General features: G+C 43.0%; 1 protein-coding gene across 3 annotated transcripts in view; it reads left to right on the forward strand.

Annotated features, from left to right (window-relative positions):
• LOC102066709 (LHFPL tetraspan subfamily member 3 protein) overlaps window positions 1-12885 on the forward strand; it is a 236427-nt gene that overhangs the window by 14718 nt on the left and 208824 nt on the right. The gene's annotated exons all lie outside the window — the stretch shown is intronic.

Raw genomic sequence — 12885 nt, forward strand, 5'->3', positions numbered from 1 at the left:
TCTAAAATGAAATCACGTTGGTATTTTTTATGTCAGTTCTCCAGTGCCTTAGTTTTTGATGCTGTATCCTCAACTGGCATTGTGATAGGTCATTAATTTATATGTGGATTTAGCCAATTGAAAATAGGGGCAAGGAAAGTCATTGTAAATGAATGCTCTTTCTTTTGCTGTGTAAAATAATGTATTTAAATTGTGAATTCTCAAGTTCTCCTAGAGTACATTATGGTATTATTGTGCTGGTCTAGAATCTGTTACTGTCAGTGAAAAGCTGGTTATTTCAACAGAATACATCAGCTGAGCAAAGGATTTATAAGCACATGCTTTGATGGCCTGGAAAGGTGTTTTGAGTGTTTGGCTTAATTGAAATCTGAAAAATATGCCCACCCCTCTGAGGTTATGGATGTCAATCAAATATTTCCTGTATGTTCTTTTACATTATTTATACAAATACATGCATTACAATAAATAATAGAGTAGCAGATCCCTACCAGAAAATTTAGGAGTTGACTTCCTAGGACCTTTCAGAAGTCCTGACTTGGTACTGAGCAATCTTGCTCTTGAAAATAATCCCATTGTGTCTATGTCATTCAGTATTAGAGGAAATATTAATTCTTATATTGGACTTAGTTAAGGCTTCCAAAGAGGAATGGCTTTGTGGTCATTTGGAATATGACATTCTGCTAGCATGGAGCCCCATAAGGATGCAGTGAGAGACAGTAAGGTGGGCATTAATATGTGTTTTACTACTGCAGAGTTTAGTAGCAGTCTTAAGTTAGCATGAGTGAAATTAATTCATTATCTCATGGCTAGTGTACCAAATTGTCATGGGCTGTAAAATATATCAGCACATATTGTATAAAAAGGTCTACAGCAAGAATTGCCCTAACAGTTGATTGAAGAGTTGTAAAATTAAGTATAGTATCACTCCTTAAGAATCTAATATTGGGTGAGTGCAGTGTGAGTCAGTCCCCTGAAGAGCAGGATCCAATTGCTGTCTCTCAATGTAATCAAAGACCACAGGATTGAAAGTAAAGTATTTGTGCAATTAAGATGATGAACATAAACTGCTACCTAAGTAACTAGCCAGGCAACTGTCAATAATGCATTTATATCTCTTACTAACTTAAATAATTTAAGTAATAATAAGTTTCCAAACTTCACAGTTATCCAAAAAAATGCAACCTTACACTGAGGTTCCTGCCTTCTGTCTCTCCCTCTCTCCTTCCCTCCCTCCCTCTCCAGTGCCACTTGTGTTCCCACAGAACAATGTCCCTACTGAGATGGGAAGCCCCCCTGGAGCAGGGACTGCATTTGATTTGGTGCTTGAACAGAGCCCAGCACAAGCTGAATCCTGATTGTGGCCTCCAGCTTTGACTGCCGTGCAAATTGCAGCAGAAATAATAATTATTGTTTGAATTGTATCTGAGTGGTGTGAGTAGCATAAGCTTGATGAGCTACCCAATTTGCAACAATAGTAACTATGTACTGAGCAGAGCCTGCTGTGCGACCTTGGGGAAGTCATTTCACCTCTCTGGGCTTTCCTGGCTATAAAAATGAGAGCAAGATAATTTCTTTAAAAATGCTCTACAGGCATGGACTGTTATTACTGCAAAGAACTGATTGCATGCTGATCCTGGTCTGCTTTGTGCAATGTGACCCTTTGCCCTCACAGAAACTCAGAGATCTCTAGGCCTTCTTAGAAGTAGTCAGTGTAAACAAGGAAAAATGGTAATTACCTAAAAAAGGAAAAGGCAAAATTAAACATATTTGTGGATGTACATCACTGTGAGCAACCATCTGCAGAATGATAAATAGTGGCACACATACATAAACACACTGTGTTGTCATTCCAAACAGCATATTCTGTGTGTTTATCTCTGCATTAATGAGGTACTCGGCTTGGCTTTGACATCTGTCACTTTGCAGTCATGGCACTGCAGATCTGAATTTGAGAACAAAATTCATGGGTGCTTATTTTAGCCTTTTATTCCACATACTGGAAGTACTTGGGTGCAACACATTTGGCCAAACCATGTTTTTGCCTTGGACAACAAGACCAAGGTGAGTGCATAACATAACCAGATGACATAGCTTGAAATGCATCAGCCCAGGAGCCCAAACAGGTACTGAGGCTGTCATCATCATGGGCAGGCTTCAGAGACTGCTTCCATACAGAGGAATGACTGACAGACAAGCAAGGTTTAGCTAATCCCATTTATTTGGTCACTTCAGCATTCAGCCAAGTGTTACACTTCCTTTTTGACTTGCTTTTTCCTTCAGAAAACAACTGCAGCAAAGCCAGATATGTAGCTCATGGCTCATTTCCTCACAGTGCCAGCGAGTGTCTCTACAGTGATTCTCTTTTGAATGTACATGAGTGACAGATTGTTCAGACCACTGCTTCTCAGCATCCCCAGCACACTGGTGTTCTGCAGGGTGTTCTCTTGGCAAGAATTGCTGCAGGGAACAGATGTACACTTGGTACACGAGAAGTTACCAAAGACAGTCGAGCCACATCCTGGGACCTTGCCGATGAGTGCACTAGCTTTAAATTCACACAAGATTTAACATTCCACTTTTTTCTTCTTGCTATTCATGTTCTGGTTGTTCAGCTGTGGCTGTTTTGAGTGCATAGGTGATGGGATGCAGGAAAGATGGCATGCATAGGGAAAAGGATCTTTTTAAGGAGTGACAGAGGAGCAGCAGCCAACACTGATTTTCTGCAGCTGAGTGGACAGAGGCAACCTCTCCTTGATCAGAAGGACCAAATCTTGGAGACTTTCAGTGCACTGCACCATGAAGCAGGATTTAATTTGTCTCAATAAGGAAGGAGGACTTTCTCCTTCTTCACCATTGGCTTCACTTAGGGAGGTATTTCCCTTACAAATATATTTACCCTTTTTTTGAAAACAGTCTAGGAAGGTGTGCTAATTCTCACACAAGGCATGCTGGTGACAAAACACAGGTAGCACAGAATTACAGGAATGTACAAGCAAGCACTTTTTTGTGTGGACAGTTTGATGGCTGCCCAAGTGAGTTCTATAGCAAAATTTTAAAAGATGGGTAGTGGTTTTGTGGTGCATTGCTGCAAGCTAGATTCCTGGTGTCTGAAAATGGAGAACCTGTGAATTGTCTCTGAGAAATTCTCAAAGGCTGCTGGTGCTATGTATTCTCTGGTTGTCACTTGCAGCTCTGGCAAAAGAACTGATGTGAGCCTGGAAGTAAAGGGATAATAGTGAAACTCCAAGTAAATAATCCTTGTTATTGTACTACAAGTATATCTGTTTCTTCTCTAATGCAAGTACCCATCTGGGAAGAATTTCCTTCCAAAAAGCATGAAAGCAATAAGAAGATAACAGTTTTCACCCAAGGCTAGTAACCTGGCAAAGATCTGGATACTGTTCCTGAGCTGTGAGTGTTACCTGCAGAGATGGTGGATGGATAATTTCAATCACAAACACTTTGAAAAATCTGACATGGGGCACTGTTCCAGGGAAGCAGTGCCAAGGATAATTTTATTCTTCAGTGAGTTTTTGGGTGGTACTTACCTTATGCACTGAGAAGCTTTTATGGGTTATTTCTTGAGCCACATTTTGCCAATGAAACTTCTGCTCTACAGCCAGAGAACACTTCTGTCTGGGGGAAAAAAATCCATAGTGTTGGCAGCAGATTTTATGACATATTGGGTGATGTCATTAAGGGAGCTGTTAGCAATCTGTCATTTACAGAGCAGCTTCAACTAGTCCAACGTAAGGGAAGTGATTTAATTTCATGTCTTCTTGGATTTCTCCTATATAATCAGTGGAGGCTCAGGAGAGTTAGGAGGCACAGCATGATCCTCTCCTGATTACTTTGCTGTCATTTCCAATTTATGGCCTAAAATACAAGAGAATAAAGTCTTCATGCCCAGAGGGGCTCATGAGGGGCTGGTACAGGGGCTCCCCCAAATCTTTGAGCTGTGGTGGCTGCACAGGCAGAGCATCCTTGTGCAAGGATTGAGTAGAGTGACTGTAGCTTCTGACTCAGGTTATGCAGAAGTGGCTGCTGGCAAATGGCAGGGGAAGGGACCTCTGCAGGAGCGTCCACAGAGGCACATGAGGATCTTCTGATGAAAGGCAGCACATTAATCCAGCTTGTACCTGTCCCCTGAAGCTTGTTGTGGTTGTTTCAGCCTTCATTTCACCTGCAGGTAATTTGATCCTGTCTTCCTCAAGTTTTCCCTTGGGAAGGTGAAGTGGATGTCCCACAAGGAGGACAACTAACTAGAAAAGGAAACAGGGCATGTTCTTATGCTGCCTCTTTGAAAGCTCCTCAGGTCTTCAGTGTAATATTCTATTTATTTTGGATATTCATGGTTTTGGTCAAAGAGGAGAACAGCAGAAAATTGTCCTAAATTGTGCTTTGGACAAAGCTGCACAGCACATCTAGCATCCTCCTGCGTTTCTGGTAGGGAACCAGGCTGGTGCTCCTCCCTGTCACTGCAGGGTGCAGAGCACGGTGCTGTGATACACCACCTTTTTGTTGCCAGTTGGTTTCCAAGGGATGTGGAAAGTAGAAGCACAGGTTGCTTCAGAAAAGGGTTAGACAATTGAGAGAGAAGAGATGCAGTCACTGGTCTGCACATTTGTCCCAGCTTCACCCTGTGGGGAGCAGACTGGTGGGAGTAAGGATGGTGTGATTGGGAAAAGCAAATTAATCTTGCTTCTATATGTCTGATGTTGTCTGCTGTTGAAAACATCATTCCAGGCTAGATGAACCTTTGTTCCCACCAAGGATATCCACTGTTGTGTATTAGTTGCTCCTCTGCAGGTAGGTTTAACAGAGATTATTTATTCCTTCTGTGGGCAATGACATATTCCAACACTAAGTGCCAGTCAGAGGATTGCCTTTCATCAGTATCCTGTTTTGAATTTTGAAAATGCTTTGGGAGACTTTTTCTCTTCATGAAATGAATTCATGTATCTATGGAGTTCAATGCCAGGCAGGTCCATAGTCAGCTTTACTGGGTAGCACAGACCATGGAGTTTTACCATGTACAGCTGTACAGAGCAGCAGTACGCTAACACTGCCTCCTTTCTCTGCTAGAAACTCTGACGAGGTGCCGGGACTGTTTGCTGCCAGAGCCAGGATCATTCTTTTCCCTTCCCAGGAGATGGCTACTGAGTTTATTTTCTCCAGGTATCCTATGATTTAAAAAATACTGTTGTGGCTGACTAAGTGCATAACATCTGTGAATGAGAAAGGGTCCAAAAGTAGGAGCAGTGTCTCCTGATAGTCAGCATTTACATAGTGGCTTTCAGCGAACTGGTTCAAAATATTTTTTACTTAAGGGTAGACATATCCACTCTCCCAGTGTGTAAGGACCCAAGGCAAAGTGCTCTGCTGTCTGCCAGTTTTTGTGTTACAGCAGTAGCACAGAACAGAATCCAGCCTGTTCCTCTGCCCTGTTGCTGTCTGGGTCTGGTCAGACTGGAACCTTTCAGGCACAGGCTGTTGTAGGGCTGGTGGCTGTGCAAGTGGCTGTGCTGGGGAGGGACAAGGACCACAGTGCTGTGGCAGATGGCACTTGTGACGTGCTGCTGATGTGCTTGCGGTCCTAGCAGGTGGTGGGAATGGGGTGGTGAGGATGAGAGGTCAGAGGTGAGAGTCCTGGGGTCTGAAGAGACTTTGCACAGTGGGAATCAGAATTGGCAGCAATGTGGATTCAGATGCAGCTGTTGATAATACTTGAATTCTTAGATTTGATTGTAAACTAACCAGGAGTCAACTAACCTCAACTAGTCCTCTAGAAGCAAAAGTCTTAATGAAAATACAGCATCACAAACCCCAAGGAGTTGCCATCTAGAGTCATATCAGATTCAGAATCTCATCTCCAGAATTTGATCTAGAACTCTGAAGGTTAGTGTGACATTTTTTGTGTTCACACAGATCTCCAAGAACCATCTCTCTGAAAAAAACCACAGAATTTCCGAGATACTGGGTGAAATTCTGAGGGTGAGCACAACTGGGGACAAAATAACAATTACCCCAGAAACTGTCGCCTGAGATTCAGTGGTAAAAAATTCCAAATATATGCTTTTTAGGATAGCAGAGTAGTCTTTAACCTAGTAGGAAAACCAGCTAGTGAGACAGAAATCTGGGTAAAAAAAATGACAGGGCTGAATGATGATCCTATTTTAAAAAAAAGGTTTATGTAGAGAACAGAAAAACAGCAGAAATGGTAAATAAGTCTACAAGAAAATGTATGACGGTAAGTGCTAGCATGCAGAGAAGTGTTAGAAATTGGAAAAATACCTGAGAGAGATAAATTTGTCTGTGATGCAGTGATTGTCTATAAAAGCAAAGTTTAATACAAAAAATCAATAGTTGCAGTTTTTTTGAATGTTAATTGTATAATTTCTAATAAGCTACAAGGCTTACATCCTTATCACACAATTCCTCTAAGCAGGAATTAAGAAAAGCAGAATGAGATTTTCAGTTTCCAAAAATAGATTGCCAAGAGCAGAGGTTTCTTCTTCTGATTGCAAGAGAATCACTCTGCAGTGTTTTACCAAAGAACAAGTAGTACTGAGTAAAAGAATAATTGAAAAGTGATTTTTCACGGATTTTTCTACCTTTCTATTCTCTGTGCCAGATTTTGTTGTGCTGTCTAGATGAAATATTCACGATGGCACTGACCCCTTCCCTTGTGCAATTTGTCCAGTGTTTGCTTGGAGATGTTCAGAAGTAGTGGAGCAGAAAATCCCTTGCTACAGCCAGCATTTGTTGGGGATTACTCTTCACACTGGTATATGTTGGAGCAGATTCACTGGGTGAAGTGATGAAATGGCTTCAAGACTAGAAACCTTTTTTTTGTGATCCAACCTGGAAAGCTGTGTTCTTTTTTCCCCTTTTTGAAAGAGGTGAAAATACTGAAAATGCTGAGCAGTTCTTTGAAATATGCATGTCTGAGCTTCAGGTTAATGTGAGAGGTGAAGACAGAGCTGCCTCTTCTCTTCAGTTCCTAGGGAGAGCACTCCTGGGGCTGACTGGGGCTCCTCATTTCCAGAAATAATGCTGAGTATTTGCTGTTGTGCTGTGCTTGTCCATCTGCATTGCACTGTGAAGGGCATTCTCAAGCATGGGGCTTAAATCTCAGATAATTGAACTATCAGGATAAGTGTATACACGTGTCCTGCAGAGTGACCAAGGGATTTGTGTTCTCTCTTGGATAATTGGTCAATTTTCTTGGAACTCAGACTGGGGAACTCATCAGAGTAGTGACTCCTGGTTTGTGAGCAGGCTGTGCTTCTCTTTGGGTATTCAGAGTCACTCAGAACACTCAATAACTCACCAACTTCTGCCCCATAGCCTGTCTTCATTGTCACCTGTATTGTCACCTTCTGCTCATTACAGACAGCTAAGGATGGCTGGCAGCAGAGCAGGTGCAGCTTACAGCATGAATACACCTTTGGCTGCTCTGTTCTGTGTGTCAGATATGTTGCAGTGGCCACCTGGCTCCAGTGCTGGCATTTTGAGACCTGGAAACATCAGAGAATTATCTCTTCCAGCCTAAGTAGGTGTGTCAGAGAAGCAGAGAGGACAGCATCTCATGTCCTGCTTCCTGCCTGAACTTCTCTTGTGTTTCCTAGGAGTCTCTTGCCATTTTTATTTCTCTGTAAAATCCTTCCCAAAAAAAGTCTCATATCTTTTTACTTCTTTTCTGGTGGCTGACGAAAATGGTTTGTGGCAAACACCCAAGAGGACAAGTCTCACTGAATTCAGCACCTGTGACAGGAACTTAGTGCCTGTCTGGATAAAAAAGGAAAGGGCAGCTCGTTGGTGATGGGGGCAGCCAAGGAAGCTCTCAGTCACAGGCTTGTGTGTGCATCTCCTGGGACTGTAGGCAGGTAACATCCCTGGCTTAATTTCTGTCAGTCAGCTGAGCAGAATAGGATGTTATTCTGGCAAACTCTCAGTTATTCCATGTGGTGGGGAGGTTGTTGAGATAACCAGGATGAAGGAGAAATACAGATGGTGTCAAACATGGAGATAAGGCAACAGGAGCTTGTGCATGGAGGAAAGCAGGCCTGTGATGTTGCTGCTTGCATGAAGAGCAATCTGTAAATCCATCTAGGGCAGGTACAGGGTGGTTCTGTGTGAGGGCAGCTGTTATGGTCCCTGTGTGGGGCTCCCATGGATGCAGCATGGAAGGTGTCCAGCTGGGATCTGAGCCCTGCTGTGCTGAGCCCTGGCCAAGAGGAACAGAGGCCAGTGTCCCCCAAAATGTTCTGTGCTCAGGACAGGCAAGGCAGGAAGGAAGCAGTGGCAGAGAAATGGTTCCAGCATGGTGCCTGGAGAGCTGGGGACCCAGCCTGCATCTCCTGACTTGTGATCCAGTCCCAGCCATTAAAATCCACAGCCCAAAATTGGTCATGGGAGGGCTCCTTGGGCTCATGCCCATGGATTGAGCTGTGATTTTAAAGAATGCTCTGCCAGACTTCACTGAGAGATATTAGTGGTAATGGCATGTCATTTGCTTCACAGTGCTCATTTTGAATTTCTTGGTCTCTTTCTCTAAATCACTATAGCACAGCTTGGCTCTGCCTCCAGTCCAACTCTGTACCTGTGCTTGCTAAAATTTTTATACTGAATAGCTGCCCTAAATGTACAGCAGGAGATTTTCTAATGTGGTTAACTCAGTATTTTTTCATTATTTGGTTTTTACAATATCAAAAGGTCTGGGTGCTTTTATCGATGGATGACTAGAGAATTTATTTTTTGTGAAAAGGATCTCTTTTTTAGTTAGGAAGCGATTCTAAAAATGCCTGAAAAATCCTTAATGATATTTATTCTACTCATATGACCTAAAAATAGCTTAAGCAATTTGAGTAGGAATGAAAAATCACTTGCATATGGAGTTTCAGCTTTAAGTGGAAGGCAACCTACTCTCAGATCAAACAGTGAGGTAAAAGTTGGGATTTTCTAGTTTCAAATTGCAATTTTGATACTTTGCAGAAAAACTCTTAGTGGCTTTGAGCACATCACAGAGTTTCTTCGTTGAGTCAGCTCTGTGAATTCCTTGCTACTGATGTCTGCTGTAGAAATGTGTTAACACTTCTAAAAGTGCTCAATAAATCACATCATGCTACTTTGTAGTTGGGATGTGTTTGGATATAACCTGTAGCTTCATTTCATGTAGACCATTCCACCTCACTGTGTTGGCTGGGTTCCTTTGGAAATTTTTGCTGGAGAGCAAGAGGTTAATATAGAACGTGATATATAACTGTTAAAAGCTTGTTTGGGCCTCAGGAAGAAAAGGTTCCTCTTTCCTGCTTTGCACTCTCTAATCACTCTCTGATCTGAGTGTTGGAGCACTTTGCAAACTCCCCTGAGCTGAGCCTCTCAAGCCCAGCAGCAGCAGGGCAGCTCTGCTGATGGCTGATGAGGAGAGAATTGAGGCTGAGAGGAAATTACAGCAGCAGTCTAGACTCAGGTCTAAGTCTGAAGATGCTGGTTTTATGAGACTGGCTCAAGGCTGCTTGGGAAGGATGGATCATGTCATATCCAGATCCATAACTTACAGCTCCAGTCTCTTTGTAGCCAGATTACCCCTGCTAGGACTGCCAAGCATCCCTCTAAATGGAGCTCCATACAGAGCTGCAACTGCTTGAACCTGGGGGGATTGTCACTGTACTAGAGCCCAGCCAGTGACCCTGACATGATAATATATCCTAGATCAACAAAAAACTTGGTGCTATGCTTTCAAAGAGGTATTATTTAGTATTGAATGGCTTTTTCTGTCTTTTTCATTCTTTATAAATGGAGATGAATCCAGGTTTGTTCTAAGGCCATAGTGCTGGGTGCAGCTGATGAGAATGTTGCAGTGAAACTGTGCAATGAAAAGCCTGTTCCTGTGAAATCTCTCAAATGACAGTGCTCTTCTGTGCATGCAGGGATTCAGGGAGCCCCAAAGTGTGGTCCACAGGACTCATGCACAGGGGCTAAAAATGCTGCACACACACACTGTCCATCTGCAGTGCCAGGAGGATCCTGCCTTAGCTCAGTGTAAGTGCCTGGAGAGCAGCATGAGATTGCAGTGAGAAGGGAGAAATGCCTTTTTGGTGGCTGAGACACTGTGCACTGTTGTTCAGGCTATGCTGGAATCTGGTGCAGAGAATGGAGTGCCTTTTCTTTCATCTGGAAATTCCATCTATATTGATTTTCATATACCAAAAAGACAAAGAGGATTGCCTTGAACACTTAGTCTGACCTTCTGGCTAATGTGCTCCACAGGGCTTCCCTGAATTAATTCCAGCTTAAATTAAAGAAAGAAAAAAAGAAACAGAAACTGGATTCTCCTGCCAGTTCACCAAGTTCCTAATAAACTCATATTTCAAAATTTCTAATATTACTATGTCACCATCATATTTTCTGAAAAATCTCTTTGCCCAGGATTGTCTCCTGGGAACCTGAGAAGCCTCAGAGAAAAAATGAAAACAATAATTATCTGATTTGCTTCTCCTGTGTTTTGCTGCTTTGGAATGTGGTTTGGAGGTTGTTTACCAACAGGTAGTTGTTTCATTGTCTTCATGTAAATTGTTCTTACTTATTGGCCAATTACAGGCCAGCTGTGTCAAGGCTGTGGAGAGAGTCATGAGTTTTTCATTAGTATCTTCTAGCTCTCTGTAGATATCCTTTCTCTGTTCTTTAGTATAGTTTAGTTTAGCATTCTTTAATATAATATAGATCATAAAATAATAAATTAGCCTTCTGATATCAGTGGAGTCAGATGCATCATTCATTCCTTCCTTCCACGGGGGTCTCAGAAAACACCACATTACTACTTCTCCTGCAGTTACTACTTCTTTACCAGTTTCTCTTGTTCAGATCTGGATTGGAGAACACCATTTTGTGTGTGGCTTTTCCATTCCTACCAAGGGCTTTGCAAAGGCATCAGGCTGTAAGGAAGGACTTGTTGCAGAAACACTGGAGGGTTGGGTAGGGGCAGGATGGATCCAGTTTATTTGACTGAGGTGTTCCTGAGAGAGCTTAAGGGAGCAAAGACAGCCTGCACAACAGGCTGGCAGCAAAGGGCTGTGAGGAGGCTGGGTGTGCTTACAGGGAGATGAGCTGGAATTCCTGTCCCTAAGACCTGGAGGTGTGGAAGGAAGCTATCTAAGCAGCTTGTCAGCTTAAGATTATTTTGATAAGCTTTGAAGCTAGTCAGCAGATGAGATGGCTTAGGAAAAGGATACTCCACAGTGCAGGGCCTGCTGGGATTCTGACCACTAAACCCAAAACTTGTGGGCCTCAGAACCATGAAGCCAGAACCTGTGGCTCCTGCACTGGAGGAGGAAAGACAGCAGCCTCTGGGCTGTTTGCAGTCAGGTGTCTATTTCCCATTTTTGCTCTTCTCCATCCCTTCTTCTCTTGGAACATGACTCAGCAGTCCTTTGGGGCAGGGCTGCACTCGAGCCTGAAGCACGAGGTCAAGGTGCCTGCTCTGCTTGGCTGCTGAAAACCTCTTGGTGTGAAAAAGCACAAAGATCTGCAGTCTGGTAACTTTGAGATATAACTGTAAGGGTTAGGGTAAGTATCTTAGCATCTGATTGTTTGCAGTATGAATATACTTCAGTTGCCATGTGGGGAACAGTTTTTTCCACTGATGCTTGCTTTCCAGCAGGGAAGGGCACTGCAAGCCACAGCTCTCATAGATGGAAGGGTGATGGGAGCTTCTGTCCTGACATAACTAACTTGTCTCCTCCCATGGTTCAACATATTCTGAGAACACAGCCATTTTCTGCACCCTGTTGGGCTGCCAAAATTCTCCAGTCAACACCCTGGTGCCAAGCCACTCACTCAACCTGCCCACGTATCTGATTCACCCTGTTTCCACCACAGTGATCTGTGTCCTCATTCCTCTAATCTGCCATGGTCACTGAGCCACCTACCCGTCAGCTCTGTCCAGCTGAGATGCCAAACAAAAGTCCAACATTTACTGTTGGTATTATATAAAAATATTTTACCTGTGAAAGTGTTGCATCAAATGCTGGCTTCTAAGGAAAACGTGATTTCCTGTACAAAATTTGACTGCTTTTCCTGACTCCATTTCCAAGATAATAATTTCTTGCAAATCCCTAAAGCAAAGAAAGGTCATTCAAAAAGGCCACAGAATATTTATGTCAGAACATGTGTATTATTTTCTTTCTGTCAAAGTCTGTATAAAGAAAAAGAGGACTTCATTTGAGAAGCCCAAGGAGACTCGTGGCTACCCAGCCTCAGTGCAGCAGATAAGAGAGTACTTGCAAATGGTGCTGAGAGAGAGGCAGATTGCTGGGGATTAGCAGAGCTGTGACAGGAGCACGTCTGACCTCTCCACTGGCTCTGCTCTCCAGTCTCCAGCCCTGCTAATTACCACGGAGCACAACTAAATAAATAATGCATGCTGCATCCCTCTGAACTTATAAATAGGCAAATGTTACACAATCATGTGGACCTTCCCATTAATGGTGCTCTGTGGTGCCCTTGCTGCTTGAGTAGACAATTTGAGAGGGCATCTGTCCTGCTGCTTAGTGCCAGGCTCAGGGAGAGGTGAGGCTTTTCATTCCTGCATTTCCTAGATGCTTGCTACTAATGCTGTGTCTCACATCCCTAATCCATAATGATATGGCTGGGAGCTGCTGATTTGCATGAATCACTCACATCCTGGCTTTGGCCACTAGCAGTTCACATTGTAAAAGCTTTTCAATTGCTTTATTCAATGATAAACAGCAATAAGGAGACATTTCCACTGCCTGTTTATAGGATTTAGTGACAAGATTGGTTCAGAAGTAATGTATGCAAAGGCATTTTCAAATCTGTCCATGGAAGTATTTTGGAAAAAATTGGTTGTTTTTCAGAGCT

The sequence above is a fragment of the Zonotrichia albicollis genome, chromosome 4, assembly GCF_047830755.1.
Source record: "Zonotrichia albicollis isolate bZonAlb1 chromosome 4, bZonAlb1.hap1, whole genome shotgun sequence".
Taxonomy (NCBI): domain Eukaryota; kingdom Metazoa; phylum Chordata; class Aves; order Passeriformes; family Passerellidae; genus Zonotrichia; species Zonotrichia albicollis.